Genomic DNA, 13,109 nt, shown 5'->3' with positions numbered 1-13,109 from the left:
TGGGTTTATTTCTGGGTTCTCCTTTCTATTCCATTGGTCTATGTGTCTATTTTTATACAAGTACCATGCTATTTTGGTGACTATGGCCTTATAGTATAGTTTGAAATCAGTTAATGTGATGTCTCCAGATTTGTTCTTTTCACTTAGTCTTGCTTTGGCCACCTGGGCTCTTTTTTGGTTCCACGTGAATTTTAGAATTGTTTTTCCTAATTCCGTGAAGAATGATGGTGGTATTTTGATGGGAATTGCATTGAATGTGTAGATTGTTTTTGGCAGTATGGTCATTTTTACACATTGATTCTACCCATCCATGAGCATGGAATGTGTTTCCATTTATTTGTGTCGTCTATGATTTCTTTCAGCAGTTTTATAGTTTTCCTTATAGAGGTCTTTCACCTCCTTAGTTAGGTATATTCCTAACTATTTTTTTTTTTTTGCAGCTATTGTAAAAAGGGTTGAGATCTTGATTTAATTCTCAGCTTGTTCGTTGTTGGTGTATAGAAGAGCTACTGATTTGTGTAGGTGAATTTTTGTATCTGGAAACTTTGCTGAATTCTTTTATCAGTTCTAGGGGCTTTCTGGAGGAGTCTTTAGGGTTTTTTAGGTCAACGATCATATCACCAGCAAACAGCAACAGTTTGACTTCCTCTTTACCAGTTTTGGTGCCCTTTATTTCTTTCTCTTCTCTGATTGTTCTGGCTAGGACTTCCAGTACTGTGCTGAAGAGGAGTGGTGAGAATGGGCATCCTTGTCTTGTTTCAGTTCTCAGAAGGAATGCTTTCAACTTTTCCCCATTCAGTATTACTTGACTATGTGTTTGTCATAGATGGCTTTTATTATATTGAGGTATGTCCCTTGTATGCCGATTTTGCTTAGAGTTTTAATAATAAAGGGATATTGGATTTTGTTGAATGCTTTTTCTGCATCTATTGAGACAATCATGTGATTTTTGTTTTTAATTATGTTTATGTGATGTATCACATTTATTAACTTGTATATGTTAAACCACCCCTGCATCCTTGATGTAAAACCCACTTGATCATAGTGGATTATCTCTTTGATATGTTACTAGATTCCGTTAGCTAGTATTTTGTTAAGGATTTTAGCATACATGTTCATCAGGGATATTGGTCTGTAGTTTTCTTCTTTAGTTATGTCCTTTCCTGGTTTTGGTACTAGGGTAATACTGGCTTCATAGAATGAATTAGGGAGGGTTCCCTCTTTCTCTATGTTGTGGAATTGTGTCAGTAGGAAAGGTACCAATTCTTCTTTGAATATCTGGTAGAATTCTGCTATGAATCCATCTGGTCCTGGGCTTTTTTTGTTTGATAATTTTAAAATTACCATTTCAATCTTACTGCTTGGTATTGGTCTGTTCAGGGTATCTAATTCTTCCTGACTTAAGCTAGGAGGGTTGTATCTTTCCAGGAATTTATCCATCTCTTCTATGTTTTCTAGTTTATGCATGTAAAGGTTCATAGTCATCTTGAATGATCTTTTGTACTGCTGTGGAGTCAGTTGCAATATCTCTCATTTCATTTCTTGTTGGGCTTATTTGGATTTTTCTCTCTTCTTTTCTTGGTTAGTCTTGCTAATGGTCTATCAATTTTATTTTTCTTTTCAAAGAACCAGCTTTTTGTTCCATTTATCTTTTGTATGGTTTTGTTTGTTTGTTTCAATTTCATTTAGTTCTGCTCTGATCTTGATTTTTTCCTTTCTTCTGCTGGGTTTGGGTTTGACTTGTTCTTGTGTCTCTAGTTCCTTGAGGTGTGACCTTAGATTGTTTGTGCTTTTTTGGACTTTTTGATGTAGGCATTTAGGGCTAGGAACTTTCCTCTTAGCACCACCTTTGCTGTGTCTCAGAGGTTTGGTAGGTTGTGTCACTATTGTCATTCAGTTCGAAGAATTTTTTGATTTCCATCTTGAGTTCATTTTTGACTCAATGATCATTCAGGAGCAGGTTATTTAATTTCCATGTATTTGAATGGTTTTGAAGGCTCCTTTTGGAGTTGATTTCCAGTTTTATTCCACTGTAGTCTGAGAGAGTGCTTGATATAATTTCAGTTTTCTTAAATTTATTGAGATTCATTTTGTGGCCTATCATATAGTCCATCTTGGAGAAAGTTCCATGCACTGTTGAATAGAATGTATATTCTGTGGTTGTTGGATGAAATTTTCTGTATATATCTGTTAAGTCCATTTGTTCCAGGGTATAGTTTAAATCCATTGTTTCTTTGTTGACATTCTATCTTGATAACCTGTTCAGTGTTGTCAGTGGAGTATTGAAGTTCCCCACTATTATTGTGTTGCTGTCTATCTCATTTCTTAGTTCTAGTAGGAATTATTTTATAAATTTGGGAGCTCCAGTCTTAGATGCATATTTGCTCCACTTTTAATTGGAGCACTTAGGCCATTTACATTCAATGTTAATATTGAGATGTAAAGTACCATTCCATTCATCATGCTATTTGTTGCCTGTATACCTTGGTTTTTTGTTTTTGTTTTTTAAACTGTATTTTTGTTTTATAGGCCCTGTGAGATTTATGCTTTAAAAGGTTCTGTTTTGATGTGTTTCCAGAATTTGTTTCAAGATTTAGAGTTCCTTTTAGCAGTTCTTGTAGTGGTGGCTTGATAATGGCAAATTCTCTCAGCATTTATTTGTCTGAAAAAGACTGTATCTTTCCTTCATATACGAAACTTAGTTTCACTGAGTACAAAATTCTTGGCTGATAATTGTTTTGTTTGAAGAGGCTGAAGATACGGCCTCAATCGCTTCTAGCTTGTAGGGTTTCTGCTGAGAAATCTGCTGTTAATATGATAAGTTATCTTTTATAGGTTACCTGGTGCTTTTGTCTCACAGTTCTTAAGATTCTTTCCTTCATCTTAACTTTAGATAACCTGATGACAATGTGCCTAGGCAATGATCTTTTTGCGGTGAATTTTATTCCCCCAAATATGTTTTCCAAACTTTTAGATTTCTGTTCTTCCTCAGGAACACTGATTATTTTTAGTTTGGTCATTTAAGATAATCCCAGACTTCCTGGAGGCTTTGTTCATATTTTCTTATTCTTTTTTCTCTGTCTTTGTTGGATTGGGTTAATTCAAAGATCTTGTATTCAAGCTCTGAATTTCTTTCTTCTACTTGTTCAATTCTATTGCTGAGACTTTCCAGACCATTTTGCATTTCTATAAGTGTGTCCATTGTTTCCTGAAGATTTGGTTGTTTTTTATTTATGCTATCTATTTCCTTGAATATTTCTCCCTTCACTTCTTGTATCATTTTTTGAATTTCCTTACATTGGGCTTCACCTTTCTCTGGTCCCTCCCTGATTAGCTTAATAACTAACCTCCTGAATTCTTTTTCAGGTAAATCAGGGATTTCTTCTTGGTTTGGGTCCATTGCTGGTGAGTTAGTGTAATTTGGGGGGTGGGGGGTGTTAAAGAATCTTGTTTTGTCATATTACCAGAGGTCGTTTTCTGGTTCCTTCTCATTTGGGTAGGCTCTGTCAGAGGGAAGGTCCAGGGCTGAAGGCTGTTGTTCAGATTCCTTTGTCCCACGGGGTGTTCCCTTGATGTAGTACTCTCCTCTTTTTCCTATGGATGTGCCTTCCTAAGAGCCGAGCTATAGTGATTGTTATCTCTCTTCTGGATCTAGCCACCCAGCAAGTCTACCGGGCTCCAGGCTGGTACTGAGGGTTGTCTGCACATAGTCCTATGACATGAACCATATGTGGGTCTCTCAGCCATGGATACCAGCACCTGTTCCGGTGGAGGTGGCAGGGGGTGAAATGGACTCTGTGAGGGTTCTTAGCTTTGGTGGTTTAATGCACTATTTTTGTGCTGGTTGGCCTTCTGCCAGGAGGTGGCACTTTCCAAAGGGCATCAGAGGTGGTAATATGGGGAGGAAGAGGTAGTGGGTGGGGCCCTAGAACTCCCCAGAGTAGATGCCCTTTGTCTTCAGTTATCAGGGTGGGTAGGGAAGGACCATTGGGTAGGGGCAGAACTAGGCATGTCTGAGCTCAGACTCTCCTTGGGCGGGTCTTGCTGTGGCTGCTGTGAGGGATGGGGATGAGGTTCCCAGGTCAATGGAGTTATGTTCCTAGGAGGATTATGACTGTCTCTACTGTGTCATGCAAGTTGTCATGGAAGTGGGGGAAAATTGGCTGTCACAGGCCTCACCCAGCTCCCATGCAACTTGAAGGGCCAGTCTCACTCCCACCGTGCACCCCCTAACAGCACCAAGTCTGTTTCCAGGGAGTGGGCAAGCAGGGCTGAGAACTTGTCCCAGGTTACCTGCCTCCCAGCTGCAAAAGCAAATATGGCTTTCCTTCTTCCCCTGCCTGTGGAGTCTGCACACCAGATTCACGCCCTCCCCCAGGTTCTGGCCAGGAGGATTCTCCATTAGTTCAAATTGTTACAAAGTTCAGCTGGAGATTTTCTCCCTGTGGACTTTTCCCAGCACTTCTGGCCACCCTCCCGAAGGACTCCTGTGAGGCCAGGCAAAAACGTCTTACTAGGGGGACCCATCAAGCTCCCAGGACTTTTCTCGCTGCTTCCTCTACCCCTGTATTTTGCTCGACTCTCTAAATTAACTCAGCTTCAGGTAAGGTCAAAATCTTCTCCTGTAATCTAAGCCTTCAGTTTCTCCAGTGGGGGTGTGCGTTTCAGAGGTGGACGATCTCCCTTCCCCACTTCCACAGTTTGGGCCCTCACAGTATTTAGGGTGTCCCCCGGGTCCTGTAGGGGCAATCCACTTCCTTCAGGGGGGTTTGTGGGTCCTCTCAGGTTCCCTGATTTATTCCTGCAGTCGTACTGGAGCAAAAATTCATGGTGTGAGCCTCCGCATGCTGCTTTGTCTGTCCAAGTTGGAGCTGCAGTCTAGTCCTGCCTCCCATCCATCATGATCTGCCCATAATTATATTTTATTGTTGTGGTTTTTGCATATTCTTTGATCCACAATTGGTTAAATCCACAAATGCAGAATCCTCAGATAAAAAGGGCTGACCATATGTTTACTGATTTATTTGTTCATCATTTCTTCTTGCATTTTAATTCTTCCTTCTGCTTTCAACTTTATTCTTCCTGAAGTATATCCTCTTTCAGGGACTGTGTTAGTGTCTTTCAGTCTTTGTTCTGAAAATGTTTTTATTTTGCACTCACTCTTTTTTTTTTTTGTTAGATGGAGTCTCACTCTGTCTACCAGGCTAGAGTGCAGTGGAGCAATCTCAGCTCACTGCAACCTCCGCCTTCTGGGTTCAAGCAATTTTCCAGCCTCAGCCTCCCAAGTAGCCGGGATTACAGGTGCATGCCACCATGCCCGGCTAATTTTTGTATTTTTAGTAGAGACAGGGCATCACCATGTTGGCTAGGCTGGTCTCAAACTCCTGGCCTCAAGTGATCTGCCTGCCTCGGCCTCACAAAGTGCTGGGATTACAGGCATGAGCCACCGCGTCTGGCCTGCCCTCACTCTTAAGTGATAGTTTAGCCAGGTATAAATTTTTTCTTTTTTTACAAGGATTCTGAACATTTTGATACATGATTTTCAGGTTTCGATTATGACTGTTGAGAAATCTTATGATAGTCTAATTGTTCCCCCCTTGTAGAGTGCCCTGGTTGCTTTTAACACTTCCTTTTGGTCTCTGAGGTTCTGCATTTTGACCATAATGTGTCTAGTTATTATTTCATTTAATTTAGTCTGCCTGGGATCCCTATGATTTCTGAATCTATGATTCATGTTGCTCATCAACTCTGGAAAATTATCAACCATTTCCTCTAAAATATTGTCTTTGCCTCATTGTTTTTATTTTTTTTTTCTGGAACTTCTGTTAGATACATAGTGAACCTTTTTAGTCCATCCTTCATGTCTCTTAACATCTTTTTTACATTTTATGTATTTTCAAACCTTTGTAATGAATTATGGACAATTTCTTTAACTCTAGATTTAAGTTTATTTATTATGTTCTGTTTTATATAAACGTGCTGTTTTATACAATATTATATTTTAATTTTGGTGCCTATATTTTTCATTTCATGTGCCTGTCATTTTTTCATCATATTTTTCTCTTTTCTTACATTTTTCATCACTTCATTTATGTCTTCAATCTTTTTGAGCATATACTTTTATGAATTCCTATCTAGTAGTTCCATTTTCAGAAGTTATTAGTCATGGCCGCTGATACAAACTCATGATGGATTGTTTCCCAGTGAGTTTTAAATTTTGAGCCGCATCCAGCAGAACCCCATCTGTGGAAATCCTTTAAAGCCAGGGATCAGGGTGTGTCCTTCCAGTGGGATTTTGTGTTTGCTGCTGCCCGTCTCTCCAGGCCGTCAGGAGCGTCAGCCTTAGGACACTTTAACATTAAAGTCTTAGCTGGAGGATTCCTGGACCACTCAGATAGTATAAATTAGAACCAAACTCAGCCAAGGTACAGGCTGTGACTACAAATTCTCAGGGGGTCCTTCTTCCCATCCAGACCCAAGTCATAGCAGATAGGCCTCCTTGCTGTCTCCTTCTGCTGTGTGAATGAATGTATTTTAATCCATTACTTTACTGTGCATGAGGCCCACAGATGATTCTAACTTTAAGCAAGAGCCTTGGTTCCAACCCCTCTGCCTGAAGTAGGCCCAAAGCTGTGTCCCTGAGAAGGTTCAGACCCAACCCCTGGTCATCACCAGGTCTGAAAACAAGCCATGCTCCTACCAGGGCTGCCACAATCTCTGACCACATATTTATCAGTCTATTTTTCAGTTTACTCTTTAATTTTGAATTTGGGAATTTCTTTAGTTTTTTACATGTTCAGTTATATGTTGAAAGGGGTATTTGTTGTATCATATTTAGGATTTCCAGTTGTTTTGTATCAGAAGAATTCCCAAATTATATTAGGTCACCATATTGACAAATTAGCATCTGATCCTCCGGCAAATTAAAGGCTGAGGCAGGAGGATGGCTTGAAGCCAGGAGTTTGAGACCAACTTGGGCAACATAACAAGACCCTGTGTTTACAAAAAAGAAAAGAAAAAAATTAGCTTGGCATGGTGGTGTGCGCCTGTAGTCCCACCTGCTCAGGAGGCTGAGAGGATCCCTTGAGCCCAGGAGGTCCAGGCTGCAGTGAGCTCTGATCATGCCACTGCACTCCAGCCTGAGAGAAAGAGTGAAACCCTGTATAGAATGAATGAATAAATAAATAAAAGAATAAGCTTCCTTATTGTTTGTTCAGGCACTTCATGACCTCATATTCATAAGTTTATTGCCTCTCTGGGCAACATGTCAGCCTCAGTTTCTTTCTGTTAAAACACTGGCCCTCTCCATTTTTTAAATTCAAATCCCTAGGAATACGTACTTGGTTGGACCAGCTCACCTCATCTAGGCAGAGCTCCCCAAGACTTCTACAGGCCATGGGCAGCCCATGAGTTGGCTGCTTTTGAGTCAGGTCCAATCAAGCGAAGCTGGAGGAAGAGTAAGTCTCATAGCGCAAAACACTGTGGCTAATGGTGCCTCCACCAGGACCATTTCCTTAAAAAGGCCTGTGGACACAGAAGGCACTCCCAGAGACAGTCCTCCTCCCAAGCACCATCAGGGCAAGATACCACCATCCCCTGAAAGCATAGCATTTTACCCATGAACAAATGAATAAATAAACAAACAGCGAGTTGAATGGCCCATAGCCAATTGTGACGGTTTGTATAGGTTTCAGTTTGAAAAGCAGTCACTAATGAGCTGCTTGGTCACATTTTTGTCAATTATTTAGATGTAGAGATCAAAGTCAGATTATAGATTGGGCACAGTGGCTCACATCTGTAATCCCAGCACTTTAGGAGGCTGATGTGGAAGAATTGCTTGAGCCCTGTAGTTCAAGACTGGCCTGAGCAACATAGCAAGACCCCATCTGTACAAAAAATAAATTAGCCAAGTGTGGTGGCCTGCACCTGTAGGCCCAGCTACTCAGGAGGCTAAGGCAGGAGGATCTCTTCAGCCCAAGAGTTCAAGGCTGCAGTGAGCTATGATTGCATCACTGTGCTCCAGCCTGGGTAACAGAGTAAGACTGTGTCTCTAAAAAAAATTTAAATGAAAAAGAAAAAAAAGTCAGTTTATACATCTGATGCATGCCACAAAGTTGAAAGAGATAGATAACGCTTTCCAGAAATGAGGTTCAAATGGTTTTGGTTGATTACAATAAACAAGATTTAATTTAATTAGGATTAGGGAAAGCCCTAAAGTTATGTCCAAAATTCCAATGGTGAAGCACAGGATTGTTGTGTCCTGACTTGGCAGCAACTCATGGACCAAGAATCTGGGACTTTTAGTGACTGACATTTCAACCTGACCCTGACTAGTCCTGCTCAACTCCTACCCAAATCCTCCAGGCCCTGGTGAAACACGTGGGGCCCACAGGAAAAGAGCTCTCCATGGTCACCCTGTCTCTGTGAGCTTCAATCCTAACTTACCTGTCTCATCAGCCTCAGGCTTAGCTCTACCGCTGCCCATTCTCTTCTGTACCCCAACATAGCTTCCTTAATTTTATGCACAATTTAATTTTCTGGGTCCCTTTCTTATCTCTCTGCTCATTAGTCATTTCACTTGCAGTCTTCTGGGTCTGCAATTCATACTAGGAGCTTCGGAAGAAATGAAGGATACATTTCTCCTAGAGAAGAGACTATGGGAAGCAAAATAGGACCGTCAAATGACAGACAGGATGGACAGGCCCTGCGTTGCTGCAGCCACCACTGTTAGAACCAGAAGGGAGAGAGTTGAAAGAATCAGATGTCTGTTCAATACTAGCCACTTACTGTTTCAATGAATGTGTGCGAGCACTTACAATCTGCAAGGTGATAGGCGCTTTGGGCCATCCAAAGGAAGGACTTGCCAGCAAATGCAATGCATTCCGTTGAGCTCTAGTGTTGAAGGGGGATCCCTGACCTGCTATTGAGAATGCTGCAGAGTTGATTGCTGCATTGGGTAAGGGGACTAGACTCACCCAGTGGCAAAATTCTGTATCTACAGTGCCATCTCCAAGCCAGGCCCACTCTCCCAGAAAGGCACTGACAAAAATGAATCCTTTTGAATGCAGAGGAGTAACAGACCACAAGCTGTAATTTCAAAGGGGTCAGAATGACCTGCAGAAAAGCCTGCAAATATTTCCCTACCTGTCCACTTGCTTCTGGCCCTTTAAATTAGCCCAACCCACTCCCAGGCTGCACCTGCAGAAGATGAAGGGTAGCTGAAAATAGCCACCAGTGTGCAGAGCAATTTCCCAGAACCTCCATTCTCTGATTTGGCTCAGATTCTATCTTAGCCTCCTCCAATCTCCTGGCTCTGACTTCACCTCGGTTATTTGAACCTTGGCTTGACTTATCCTATAGACCAGAGAGGTTTTCCAACTTGAGCCAGCATCAGAATCACCTACAAGACTTATTAAAGCAGAAGCTGCTCATCCCCAGAGGTTTGTTTTTGTTTATCTTTTTTGAGACAGGGTCTCATTCTTTTACCTAGGCTGGAGTGCAGTGGTGTGATCAAAGCTCACTGCAGCCTGGACCTTCCAGGCTCAAGCGATCTTTTCACCTCAGCCTCCCAAGAAGCTGGGACTACAGGCACGCACCGCCATGCCTAGCTAATTTTTAAACATTTGTTGTAGAAATGTGGTCTCACTATGTTGTTGCCCAGGCTGGTCTCAAACTCCTGCCCTCAAGTTATCCTCCCACCTCAACCTCTAAAAGTGATGGGATCATAGGAGTGAGCCACCGTGCCCAGTCCAGAGTTTCTAATTAAGTCGGTCTGGGATGGACCCAATAATTTGCAGCTGTAACAAGTTCCCAGGTAAGACTGATGCCGCTGGTCTGGGACCAGGCTTTGGAAGTCACTGCCCTAGACCTAGGCGTGGTTCTCCCCTCTGCAAGAACCTCTAATCTAACCCAGCCCCGCAGAATCCTACCTCTGTCTCCTAAGCTATCACAGCCCCAGCCATCGCTCCAGTACCCAAGGGGGACTTGGGATGTTACCTATGAAATGATGCCTAAAGTTTCCCAGCATTTGATTCTGAAACCCAGGGTTTCTTGATCTATCAATATGCAAGTGCCCCAGAAGGCATTTTGCCATGGTTTTACAGAGATAATTAATTAAAAATCTTCTGGGAATGGTGTTCCCTCATCGAGAGTTAGCATGTTAAAAAAAAAAAAAGGAAGAAGAAGAAGAAAACAAACTCTCCCAAATCTTCTTAAATCACATGAGACCCAGCTGGTGGCCTTAGAGTTGCAGACTGAAGTACCCAAGCAGACAGCTTCACAGGAACAGTCAGGGTCAAATGTTAACAGCTGGCTCTAACATAACTCTTATTCTGTGACAGGCTGTGTCATAAATACTTAATATATATATTACATACATTTATTTATGTATGTGTTATTTAGTTCCTCATAACAAACCTATAAAGAAGATTTTGTTATCCTCATTTCACTAAGAAAACTGGGGCACAGAGAGGTCAGGCAACTAGAATGAAGACACACAGCTAGAACATGAGAGAGCCAGGACCAAGCCCGGGAGTGGAGCCCTCAGGTCTATGCGTTCCCCGCTGCACTGCACAGCCTGGGGTAACTTACACAGACTCTGAAATCTGTGTTCTGAATCCAGCCTCCTTTTTCTGCTGAAATATGTACCCCCTGGTTGGGATCCAATTTTCAGGTGCCTGAAGTCCTCCACCCTTTCCTTACCATCCCCACCTTGAAAGAGAAGTGTTCCCTTGTCTAAGAATTTAATTTCAGGCATTGGCAAGCAGAGAAATATGGGGGAGTCACTGGGGAGGGCCTAGACCATACCAGGTCTTAGCTGGCCGCAAACATACACCTGACAGGTTCTTGACTGTTTTTCAGCAACTTAGTGAAGGTGGGATTGCTGGGAGAAGTCCCCAGGGGCTCTCCCCTAAATGGGAGGCCCCTCTGAAGTCATGGTAGGCCAAGGCCACTTACAGGTTTTGAGGATATCTCCAAAAGAAGGGTTTATAATAAATGTTTACATTAAGCAAACACATGTTTAACCCCCCAAATAAATATACTGGGAATGTACAGTTGACCCTTGAACAACAAACGGGGTTGGGACACCGACTCCTTCAGATTGAAACTCCTGGTCAGGCATGGTGGCTCACACCTGTAGTCCCAGCACTTCGGGAGGCCAAGGCAGGAGGGTTGCTTGGGCCAGGAGTTCAAGACCAGCCTGGGTAACATAGTGAGACCTCGTCTCTATTTTTTTCAATTATAAATTAAAAAAATGAAAAGACTCCTGTGAATTCAGTATGTCCCGCCATGTGATGGCAGGGCAGTCTGTCCTCTGAGGGTTGTGGGAGGAAAGTCTTCCCTGCCTTTTGGGTAACTGGAGACACATCTGCAGAGGATACCCACAATCCAAAGCTGAGCACCCCCTATCTGGCCCAATGGCCACCTCTCCCATCTGTGACAGGCCTCGCTGGAGGGGCCTAGCTCTGTGGACCCTGGCTGAGGCTCCAGCATCAGTTGGGCTTCATCTCTGCTTTCTCCCACAGCCCAGACCAGCCTGCCCAGCACTGTCTACCAACCAGAGGCCTCTCTCAGTCTTCTCGCTTCCTAAGCTCCAGCTGAATTCTCCCAGCTTCACTCACTGCTGCCCTAAAACTGAAAATTCATAATATTCTGGTTCATTGACCAATATTTTAATAGGCATCTAATGGGTCTTTTGCTCCTAAAAATCCCTTACCTCATATCCTGGAGCACAGCTCTAAACCTCTATATCATTTCCACCTCTGGTTGTGGAACTTGACCAAATCCACAGAGTCCTTGGCCTGCTTCTCCTTTACTAAAAGGAGGGACATGGTTTTGTTTTGAGTTTGCCCCTTTAGTCTTTCACAAGGGCCATAGGACCACATAGACACCATTCCCACCCAACGTCTGCATGTAAGACAACTGTGGTAGCAACACTGGGTTGCTTGGGCTTCTTTTTGCTGCTGCAACAATGGCTAAACATTTCCCAAGAGTGAGTGCGTCTCAGCATAAAGATAGATGCATGATGCCCAGTTAAATTTGAATTGCAGATAAACAATAAATACTTTTGTAGCATAAGTATAGCCTGTGCAATTTGGTGGATATACTTACACTTAAAAATTATTAGTTGGGTCAGGCACAGTGGCTCGCAATGGTAATCCTAACACTTTTGGAGGCCAAGGCAGGAGGATTGCTTGAGCCCAGGAGTTTGAGACCAGCCTGGGCAACATAGCAAGACCCCATCTCTCCAAAAAATGAAAAAATTACCTGGGTGTGGTATCTTGCACTTGCACAGCAACCCAGGAGGCTGAGGCAGGAGGACTGCTTGAGCCCAGGAGATCGAGGCTGCAGTGAGCTATGATCACGTCACTGCACTCCAGCCTGGGCAACAGAGCAAGACCTTGTCTCTAAAAATTAAAAATTAAAGTAAAAAGTAAAAATTATTAGTTGTTCATTTGAAATTCAAATTTAACTGGGGTGCTGCATTTTTATTTGCTAAATTTGGTAATGCTAAGCTGACATCAAATAATCCAGTTTAATGAGAGTTCTGTGAAAATATTACCAATAAATACAGGCAGCCCAACGGCCTCACTAAAGTACCTGCTTTTTGCCTACGGAACAGCAGCCATCTGATTAATGATCACAACTGACCCAGTGTCCAGTAGAAAACAGGAAATTCCCCAAAAGGACATTGCAATGCTACTTGAAAAAAAAAAAAAAATGAAATGAAAAATACTACAAAGTCAAAAGTTAACAAGATCACCATAGTTACCAAACACCCTTTCTAAGGATGACGCGGGGTGAGGTTGGTAAAGATAGATAGATCTCTCCTCTATTATAATTTTTCCAAAGGTACTTACCTAAAAAGCAAAGGGTGATTCAGGACACCTAGGTCCTTTCCTTATTCCAGGACTGGTCACTGTAGGATTGGTGTTAAGGTGAAGACCTTAACAGTAACTTCCACCCCATCCTCAGTGCCTCAATTTCACCCTAGATGCAAACAGAGACCATCAGAAGGCCCTCAGAAGAAAAATGTGTCATGTAGTCAAGGAAGTCTCCCACCATTTAAATAAACAGCCACGGTGAGGTAGCTCTGCCCCTCCGATGAA

The sequence above is a fragment of the Macaca mulatta genome, chromosome 8, assembly GCF_049350105.2.
Source record: "Macaca mulatta isolate MMU2019108-1 chromosome 8, T2T-MMU8v2.0, whole genome shotgun sequence".
In the NCBI taxonomy this organism is placed as follows: Eukaryota; Metazoa; Chordata; class Mammalia; order Primates; family Cercopithecidae; genus Macaca; species Macaca mulatta.
Note: the sequence above shows the minus strand (reverse complement) of the source record.